This window comes from Rousettus aegyptiacus, unplaced genomic scaffold (assembly GCF_014176215.1).
Source record: "Rousettus aegyptiacus isolate mRouAeg1 unplaced genomic scaffold, mRouAeg1.p scaffold_m13_p_4, whole genome shotgun sequence".
NCBI lineage: Eukaryota > Metazoa > Chordata > Mammalia > Chiroptera > Pteropodidae > Rousettus > Rousettus aegyptiacus.
This window is the reverse complement of record NW_023416307.1, coordinates 87,447,675-87,457,421: the sequence shown is the minus strand read 5'-3', so window position 1 is coordinate 87,457,421 and position 9,747 is coordinate 87,447,675. Positions and strand designations below refer to the sequence as shown.

At 41.4% G+C, this 9,747-nt stretch overlaps 1 protein-coding gene across 6 annotated transcripts in view; it reads left to right on the top strand.

The window, feature by feature from the left end:
- The first annotated feature begins 3,641 nt into the window (after window positions 1-3,641).
- NRIP1 (nuclear receptor interacting protein 1) overlaps window positions 3,642-9,747 on the top strand; it is an 87,226-nt gene continuing 81,120 nt past the window's right edge. For 4 of the 6 annotated variants that reach the window (XM_036220023.1, XM_016164050.2, XM_016164045.2 and 1 more), the window contains exon 1: window positions 4,714-4,948. The gene's annotated coding sequence lies outside the window, so the exon portion shown is untranslated. Of the gene's footprint in view, window positions 3,982-4,024; window positions 4,142-4,713; window positions 4,949-9,747 lie in introns of those variants that run through there. The other 2 variants (XM_016164048.2, XM_016164044.2) reach the window with 2 other exon arrangements.

Genomic DNA, 9,747 nt, shown 5'->3' with positions numbered 1-9,747 from the left:
AACTCAGGACACCACAGTACATAATAACTGCTACAACTTCAGGCAGGGGACTGCCTGAAACAAGGGCTGGGGTGGATTTTATAGTTTACTGGGCATGGGAGAATTGAAGAGCAAAACTCTGGGCTTCTATAGCTAGGAAAATGCTTGACAGGAACTAGCATAGTTCTGTGTTCTAGGGAAGACTCTTTAAAAGCTTATTCAACTCAAATGTATGGTGTTTTATTTCTGCCATAAAGCCAGTTTACATTTAGAGTCCACCACTAGAATTAATAGAGCCAGGAGTAGTTGTGTCTGTGGTATGGTTAATGAATACACAGTACATAAAATGTGAACTTTGCTGATTATCTAACTGGCAAAAAAGCTTAGATGCAAGAAAGTGGTCTTTATAATATACTATAGCTAACACACCAGTAACCAACAAATAAATTCTTAGATTAAACGAGATTTAGATTTCCATTTAAAAATTTTTTCTTAACTGTACCATTAAAGATTTCATTTATTCTCTAAAGTTGTTCTGTCCAATATATCAGCCATTAGCCACATATTGTCACTGAGCACGTGAATGTGACTAGTTCAAATCAAGATGTGCTATAAGTATGAAAAACAACACTGGAGTTTGAAAACTTAGTAAATAAGAGAATGTACAATATGTAGAATAATTTTTTCGTTGGATATACATTGAAATAATACTTTTGGTATATTGGTTAAATATTTTATTAAAATTAATTTTATTTCTTTGTATTTTTTTTCAACATAGCTACTAAAACATTTTAAAGTACATATGTAGCTTACATTTGTGGCTCGCTTTATATTTTTATTAGACAGAATTTCTCTAGACACTAAGAGACTATAATAGCATAACTACACTGGATTTTGACCTGTATATATTTTTGTCAGTTGTCATTAGTTCAAAGTGTATAATGTGAGGTCAGTACTTCTCAATGCGTATTTTTGTTTTCTTCATACCTCTTACTATCTTCTTCCTCTCCTGAGAACCCCTTTCCCACTTTGCCTACTTAGAAAATTCTTATCTTTTAATAGTCAGCTGAAGCATTATTTTCTTTATAAAATTTTCTCTGAATCTCCTCTACCCACACTTGTACCCTAAATAAAAATAAACACTGTTCTCTGCGATATGACAGTATCTTGCCCAATATCTACTAAATACCTACTGTTTGCTGAGCATAGGGATAGATGGTGGAGGTATCTAAATGTGAATGAGAGGGATATGGATGCTGTGCCTATAGTGCTTGCATTTATAGTGGGATATAGACAAGTAAACAGTCAGTCACAAAATGATATGGGAAATACTATTAGAGAGGAGATTCAGGGAGCACATCATAAACATACCTCTCCTAGACTACTTCTTTGTGGTTAATAAACATATTGAGCCTATACTATAAGTATCTGATCCCATAGGAATCTTGGTTCATAGAAATACTTGTGTTTTTAAGTATATAAACTGAAGGGCATATTTTCACATCACAATTAGTTAAAATGAGAGTTGTCTTTAAATATAAATCTAAGAGAGGGGTGGGGGGTGGATAGAAAAGGTAAAGAGACTAAGAAGTATAAATTGGCAGTTCCAATATAGTCACAAGAATGTAAAGTACAGCACAGAGAATAGTCAATAATATTGTAATAACTATGTATAGTGAGAGGTGGGCCTAGACTTATCAGAGGGATCACTCCATAAGTTATATAAATGTCTAAACGTTATGCTGTACAGCTGAAATGAATATAATATTGAATGTCAATTATAATTGAAAAATAAAAATTTAAAAATACAAATTAATGAACAGGCATTCTTATATGACTTACATGCCTCAGTATCTTTACAATGACTCTCTTAGACAGGAAATTTAGGTATTAATTTTTTAAAAACAATAAAAACAACACAATGGCTCCAATTAGCATGATTGAGTAAAATTAAATTCCACAAAAGGTGTGTAACTTACTTAACATTAATTCACTACCAAAAAGAGTCCAGGATTTCAATGACTGTATTTCTGTGGCATTGAGAAGATATATTAATAATAGGTGAGTAGCTTTGTTAAGTCATCTAACACATGGCAGTGGACTTTTTAATGCTAGTATTAAAAGGCAGGACTAATGCTTGCTTGGTTTGTTAGGTTATTTATGTAACCTCAATTATTAGGAGGTTGTTTATTTACTATCCTCGATGGTCAAAAACCCAGTAAAGGAGAAAAAATATGCTTTTAAACAACATTTGAACAGTCCAAATATCTGTCTCAAAATCTATGCACTAAGGTTCATGTGCCTTCCTCCTTTGGTGAGTACATCAGCCCTGTACATAGAACCTACTAGGTTTTACTTTAGATTGAATTGTGACAAGTGAGGCTATCTGGATTCTCAGTCAGCACCAGACCAGAAGCTGCCAAATCAGAAGAGCAGGAGGGTATTGCAGGCATGCTGGCAACAGAGAAAGGACAACAGATTGTTGGTTAGTGAAGGGGGGAGAAAGAAACTATAAAAGGCAGAGATAATCACAGGGTCATAGTGTCCCAGAGTCCTTCAGTAGAGTGAGGGTAGCTTACATACCTCCTGGGAGCATCCCAAACACATAGGAAGAAGCCTTATGTTGAATGGGAACTTGATGTATTTGTTGAAGCCACTACAACCTACTATAATAAACACTTTTAATATAATTAACCCTGAATTTTCAAGAGAAAGCCAAATGAAGTCCAACAAACTGCTTAAGAAAATAGGAACATTTATAATACATATTAGAAAATCTTTGTGTAATAGTTTAAGGCAATTTTTTAAAAAGTTTAACTCTTTAGAGGGGCAAGCCCTAATTATGCAGATCATCACTTAATTGGAATAGTTTGCTTTGCATCAATCCTGGATAAATGATGCTCTAAAGAACAGCAGACTTTACTAAGTTGCAAATAATAAACTATTATATGAGATTTATACTATGTAGAATGTCAACAGATTGCACGGTTAATCGCTAGCGTGATGTAAAATAATTGCTCTAAAATGCACTATCACCATTAAGTAAAATAGTCCTACCATGTGCCCAGCACTGTGCTAGGTGACAGATTTATTAAGCAGTTAATGTGAAAATTTGCTTTTAAGATTGTGAAAATATTCCGAAACACTCATTCACATTTTTAAAGGTTGAATGAAATTCTGAATGCACATTACAGTCATTATATAACAGGCATAGAAGGCTGTTTTATGACTTGGATACATTTTTTAAAATTACCCTAGTAACTCTATTTTCAAATGCTATAGAATTCTAAAGGATATGAAAACCTACATATAAGAACGGAGTTCTTCATACACTCAATTGTTTTATGTAATAAGTGTTTTAAAACAAGGCATGCCATTTCAGAGTTTAGGGTGAGGCAAAGCTGTCCTCTGGCGTTTTTGTATCAAGCACAAACAGTTTCAGCAATGGCACTCATTTCCCCTGGTAATCTTTTTTTTTTTTTTTTTTTTTTTTTTTTCATGGTGAGTTACTAAATGCTAGATGCTAGAGTCAAAAAGAAACCTGACATCTGGGGAGGTGTTGAGGGAGATCGTTCTAGTTCGATGTCTGGGGAGCGTTGAGGGCAAGATTTTAAAACAGCAAATACAAGAAGGGGAAATTACGGTTTCGTATGACTCTCTCCTCCCTCCACTTTCTCTCTTCACGAATCCATATCCCCTCAATTTAGAGGCGGGTTCAGAGAGATTAGGCTGCAGGAAACCCAGAGGCTCCACAGCGCTGCCGCCCGGGCCTCGTGATGTAATTGGTATTTCTTATTCGGAGACTGAACCGAGGAGAGCTGCCGAAGAAGTGGCAGCCCTGTTCCTTTTGCCTTGTTTTGTAGGGTCAAATTCCTCCCGCGGATGAGTAAGTAGATTCGCTGACAGACTCCGCTGGAGACTTCGCAGTGACAAAGCAGCTGAAGATAAACCCTATTCCTCAGACCTACGTCCGTCCAAGGAGCTGAACGGGGCACTCTTCAGGTCTCCTTCCCAGTTTTCCTCTTGGAGTCACTCCATATTTATTCCTGGGTGCCTACTACGTGTTGGGCGTGGGGTCAAAGCGACCTGGAGTTAGTGCCCGTCCCCTTTCCCAACAAGATTAAAGCAGGACACACAGGTTACAAGGCGGTAGAAGTTGGAGGTGGGTGAGGGGAGCCAAGGGACCGCGTGTTGTGGGGTGAAATGGGAGGAGGGGACCCCTCGGGCGCCAGCATCCAGGCGGGGACCCTGTGCGTCCCGGCCCCCAGCCTGTGCCCTAACGCGAGCTTTCGGCCTGTGTGACGAGGAGGACGCCCCGGGCCCCAGGGAAGAGCTATCCAGGCGCGGCGCCTTCGGGAGTCCGGGGCGGCAGGACAGAGCTGGGAGTCCAGGGAGACGGCCGGGGCGCGAGGGGCGCCCACCTCCCCGGGCCGGCGCCGTCCTCCCGCTGCCTCCGGGACCCGCAGCCCCCGCCCGGCCATCCGGAGGACAAGCAGGGAGGAAAACGGCACAACAGAGGGGGCTGCTCGGCTCCAGTGAGCTGCCGGGACCGGAGCGGCTTCCTCCCGCCCCGTGACAATGGGAAGGAGGGGGAAAAAAGGGTTAAGAAACTTGGCTGAGGAGCTGAATGGCGTGCAGCGGCGAGGGGAGGGACCGGGCCGCGGCGGACTCGGCGGCGGAGGGAGGAGCGCGGCTGCGGGCAGGCGGCGAGCGAGGCGCTCAAAGTCAGCCTCGCAGACATTGCAGCAGAGCCCCGAACTCGGGAGGCGGCGGCGAGGCGGGGGGACGAGCGACCCCGCGCCCGCCCGCGCGTGCCCGAGCGCCCGTGGCCTCGCGCCCGCCGCTGCGTTTGGCAGCGCGGCCGGTCGGAGGGAAGAGCTCGCCGGGCGCCGAGCGAGGACGGGGCGGCGGGCTTCCTTCGTGGAGTGAGACTGACGGAGCGCGAGGCTTGGCGCGGCGGCGGCCTCGGGTGAGTGGCGGCCGCCGCCGGGGGACTCGGAGGAGCGGCCGGCGGCGCCGCCGGAAACGGCCCCGAGCGCGGCCCGCGGTGGCGCTGGCGGTGGCGCTGGCGGTGGCGCGCAGGGCCGTGGGGGCGTCGGGGCGGCGAGGCCAGCGCGGCGGCCGCGGGAGCGAGTGCGGGCGATGGGCCGGGCTCGGCGGCGGGAGGAATCGTTTCCGGGGGAATCCCGCCTCTCCCGCCGCTCCGAATCTCCCCGGGAACTCGGGGCCCCCGGCAGCGAGGCCGGCAAGTTGTGGAGTTGGCCCCGGGCCCGCCGGCCGGTGCTGGGTCGAGGGGCGGCCGCCGTTTGCCCTGCGAGCCGGGCACGGGTGGCTGGGTGACCGGGCAGGGGTCGTGTCCCGCTCGGCTGCCCGCTCGGCCCCAAGACCGGGGCGCTCCTCGCCGCGCAGCTCTCGGTCCTGCGGCCCGGGGCGTCCTGGGCGGCGCCGGGCGCCTCCCTGCTCAGAGCGCCCCGGATTCCCCGCGGGGAAAAGTGAGTGGGAAGACAGACAGCGCTTCCGGCTCCTGCTAGACCCCCAGGCCCGGCCCGTCAGTACTTGTCTTTCCCCTCCCCCGGGTGAGGCACCTTGGACCCGAGGCCTCAGCCATCGCCTCATTCCTGAGCCAGGAACAGGCTCACATTTAGGGTGAACCCATGGAGGTCTTGGGAGGCTTTAGGAGGCTTCTTTTCTCTCCACCTACATCTGTGTTCTCCTTACTACTAGTGAATATTGTTGTCTTTTAAAAGAGTTTCCCTGGGAATATTCTACAAACCCTCCCATCCTTTCCAAAGTAGTTTCCAAATTTTAATCAAGAGTTGGTGTTCAGTCTGAAGGAACAAAGGAATCAACTGTCTGAGAGCCTGTGACACATGTTGATCTCCGAAGCATTGCGGGAGTTTCTACCATCTATCTCGTTAATGACTTAATTGGGTTCAGAAGATAGTAAAAGAACAGAATGATACATACCTTTGAGCTTTTAAAATATTTTTTAATAAGACATTATATTTTTGGGGAAAAGAAGTAAAAGACGTTCCCAGGTAGAAGGACATTTCACTCAGTTGGTGGAACTGAGTTGGATTTTGTCTCCAGTAATGTAAATGGATTAAAATGTGATTGTGTGTGGTGGAGGGAACTCTTTAGAGGATGAGAAACTGTCTATATGTGTCCGAAGTAAAAAAAAAATGGTATGTATGATGGATACTCTACATTTTTGGAGAGAATTTGTGAAGCAAAGGGTTTTGGTAATTCATTCTTTAAAGTTATGAATTGCATTGAACCTGCTTATTAGTGAATCATAGGTTTAACAAGTGGGTGGCATCTTCCTGATGTAATTATTCAGTGTTTAATCACCAGTTTGCTACCTTTGTTGAAGAGACACTGAAATAAGAGGACTTTTTAAACAAATGGTGCTTCAGCTGCCTGGAGTATGTTGAAATGTTTTTCAGTGTCAAAGTAAGTTATACTTGTTTTGCCCAGCGATTTGGTAATGTGGACTGAGTTTTATTGGTACTGAGACTAGTGGCTTCATGACCAATAGTAACTTTTCTCTGCTTGGAATTAGTTGCTGGAAACAAAGAAGAGTCGGTCAATGGAACAGTTACTACCCTGCAGGCTGTAGAAATGTTACTCTTCTGTTTCATATACTCTGATGGGGAAAAACCTCTTTCCATACTTATCCCTGAATCTGCCCTAGGTGTGTGAGGGAAAAAACAACAAAAAAAGTAGTTCTCATTGTTTGGTTTTATTCTGATGTGTTCTATAGTTCCTTTGAGGTAGTTGAAAACCAAGTTTAATGCCTGTGGAAAGACTTAGACCCACTTCTTGCATGTGTCTCTAAACTCTGCAGAACTTGGATTTTACTAATTTAAACACTCTAAAATAGTGTTAGTTTCCAATGAAGAGGTGTCGGTGAAAGAACCTAAAGGCTCTTCTGATTCTTGCAGTTTTAAGAAAAAACATCGTGATAAAAAATAACCTATACCACCACCTAGAGTCTGTTTGTTAGTGTATTGCTTCTGAAATTTGCTTAAATTGACATGTCTCTTGTGGTTCCGATATAGCTAAAAAATGATTAGGAAGTGCTAGCTTACAAAAGGCCATCCAAGAGAACAATTATTCGTGTAATAAATAGCAAGCGGCAATTTAAATTATCCATGCTACGTTTAGAATGGAAAGTTATGACATACCAGAGTGGGCTGTTCTCCAAAAGCTGTTAATTCAGAAGAATTTAAAACAGGAATTTTTAGTTTGTGCTCCAAGGTAGCTCTTCAGATTAAATGCCATTAGGACTTTTAGAGGCCCAGGTGAAACAAAAGCAATGATAAAATTAATATGTAAGGGAGTGTTAAAACTCCAGAAATTCTGGAAATTCTAAGGTAAGAGAATGTAGGATATTGTAGAGTTGTGGTTCAAAGATATGAAAAGTAAAATCAAAGTGAAATAAAATGGTAATCTGTCTTGCTAGTAGTTTATACATGGTAAAACAGTCTGTTAAATGGGAGACCTTAGGAAGGCAGCTTTGTTGCCACGTGGTGTGGTGTATTCATATTGTCCATGGAGGAAGTAATGTTCCTTCTTTAAATGGTATAACCTGAGAAAAAAATGGCCTCCAAGATCTTTAATTAAATACCAGTTGAACAGAGAGAACTAGAGCACTGTATTAATTCTGTCAAACATCACTATTTTAGAACATTGAGGACAACTAAAAATGAATTAACTCATATCTGAAAGCAGAGTTTTATGGAAGGTGACAGATGAGGCAAAATATGTCAGTCTAATGGAACAAATAGGGAGATAAGGAGATGTGTCTTAGCGCTCTAGAAAGATTAGAGAGAAGGTTATTATTAATTGTACAGATTTCATTGCAAAACAATACTAGAAAATGCTGGCATAGAAGTAATCTTATACCAGAAAGGTTTAGTATATATGATATAGGATAAAGGGATTAGATTTTGAATGTTAAAACTTTAAGATTGTGAGAAAGCAATAATAGTTTTGTATATGGAGCTAAAAGATAATTCTGCCCCAAATAAGTTCAAAACATCTCATTTTTACCAAGACAAAATTGTTCACTTTAAATTTTGATAGGTTCAGTTTTGCTTTTCAAACTTTACAATTAGTTTTTAAAGTGTAGGTTAATAAAGGAATTTTAGTTTATCTGTCTACCATAAGCTTCTCTCTATTGCTCTCTCTCTCCTCCCGTTTTCTAAAATAAATAGTTTTTATATCTTTGGATGTTTTCTTCTATGAAAATTGCCTTTATTTGTTGCTTCCCTTCTTGGCTGAGGTGGAGTGAAGGTTCTTTACTCTTGTGCTTTTTCCATATGCCGCTTCAGGTGGCTAATACACAATCAGGGTGGGTTTTGTTTCGTTTTGTTTTTTAATAGTGATTTACTGTTACATGGATGAAGACTCGGGGGAAGAAGCATTTACTGTTCTAACAAACCCATTTGTGCCCACGTCTTCCAACTGGAGATATATTTTTATGAAAAGCAACTTTTGATTACTATTGAAAAGTCAAACGTTTTTAACAGAATAGGGTGGGGCTTTCAGGATAATGAGCTCAAATTTGAATTAAATTGTTCAAGCTATATTTTCTTAAGTTGAAGTTTTTTGAGGGGTTCGTTGGGATTGGGGGGAATGAGCATAATCATTCTGTAGTTTTTAGATAACACAACAATCAGAGAAATGTAACACTAGGGCAGTCACTAAGACTTGAGAAGGTAAAAATCAGGAGTGTCAGATAATGAAGCAGGCCAATGGAATGGAACTGAAGATTATGTCCAGAGGTTGGAATGAACAAAAAGTAAATGGAGGAGGGAGATCTTGTTTCCGTATCCTGTTTGCATCTGATGCTGAAGCAGGGACATGAATTGCTGATGGTAATGGATTTCCTTTTATGAGGGCAGCAATATTATATAACTGATAGTTGTTTGAGGGGGAGAAATGACAAATTCCCTATTTGTGCATTTGCACTTTGTTTTTGAATGTCACTTAATTATATCTTAGATATAGATCAAAATTGGTTACCAGAGTAGACCTAGGAGTTATAGTTTGTTTGGAAGAAAACGAATTAATATTAGGTTACCTTTTAAAAAATTTTTTTAAGATCTGGTGTTTTCCACGTTCTAACTGAACGTGGAAAATAGTGCTGAGGTTTGAGCGGTTAGCTGGAGAACTTTTTAATAGACTATCGGATAAAAATACCTCGATGTAAATAACTACAGAAAAAATATTTTCTTTAAGCACATTGTCATATGATTCAAGGTAGAGGGAAAATCGGGACCAAATTGATCTCTAAAGTCTTTATCAGGATTTCTTTGCAAATTATAATGTAGATGCCCATCTGTTTTTGCTTTTTTTTCTTTTATCCCTTGAAATTTAATGTTCACATTTGATGGGTATGGATATTTAGGATTCTAAAAATTAGTGCATTTAGGAGAGAACTTTCACTTTGCTATTAATCTTTTATAATAAATATAGGTATTGAGATAAGTAGGATGTTATGCTAATTATTGTCACTGTTATAGTACATACTTTGCTTTATGAACGTTGAAATTCAAATTGCCTACACTATTTTGCAAATATCACAAAGCATTATAAAACGAGATATTTTAGGAACATAAGATCATTTTTCTTAAGTTCATAAGATATTGAGAAAAACAAGGATAAGGAAAAAATAAATACGTTTTACCATTGCATTAGGATTTTATTAAAATTAATACCTTGAACCCTGCTAGGGATAACATTTAGCCTAGAACTCTAGGA